This window comes from Aphanomyces invadans (assembly GCF_000520115.1).
Source record: "Aphanomyces invadans strain NJM9701 unplaced genomic scaffold supercont1.25, whole genome shotgun sequence".
Classification (NCBI taxonomy): Eukaryota; Oomycota; class Saprolegniomycetes; order Saprolegniales; family Verrucalvaceae; genus Aphanomyces; species Aphanomyces invadans.
The window spans coordinates 976,603-977,359 of NW_008580170.1; positions in this window are offsets into that span (position 1 = coordinate 976,603).

Below are 757 nucleotides of genomic sequence, written 5' to 3' on the forward strand. Positions count from 1 at the left end.
AAATACGACCACAAGTATGGCAGGATTGGCTTTGGTCCCATCATTGCTTTGGTCGTTGTAGAGCCGGATTTGGCTCTTCTCACATGTGTGCGTACTGTTCGTTGAGGGATGCCATATGCTATGGCACCGGATGGAATGGTGTGTTGCTTCTTGATCACATCGCTCACTGTTGCTGCAATCTCGTCGGGTGTGTACAGGGTCTTGGCGGCATTTTTCAAGGTTGACACACTTGTTGCCTCTGAATTCTAATGTATATTCCCACCATAAAATTATGAGGGGTTTATTTGTTGGAGTAACGAATTTTATCCAATCACAAGATTCTTGCGATTCTATTGGGTGATAGAGCTCGGCTGATCACTGAGAGTTCGGCCGATCACTGAGAGCCGACGTTACCTCTTTTACGATGGTTGAGTTGGGGATCACTCATGGTGTTGTCCCCACGCCACGGCGTTGAGTTGCCGTGGTTGAGGCGGATGGAGATATTCCAGAAACTGATAGACAAGAATTTTGTAATTAGTGTGAAACCACTCATTACTCCCTCAGTCCCAAAAAAATTGTGCGACTTTGAGGACGGGTACATGACGGGCAATTAAGTTTTGAAGGTAAATTCAAGTTTGTGCGTTTGCCTCCTCACTTCGGGAATCGATACCTCTGATTGGATCATTGCGTAGGTCGCGCCAATTGCTTTCTATGTGTGTAAGTATGAGCACGAACCTAAAAAACGCGGGTCATTATTGCCGAGTCAAAGGCAGCATAC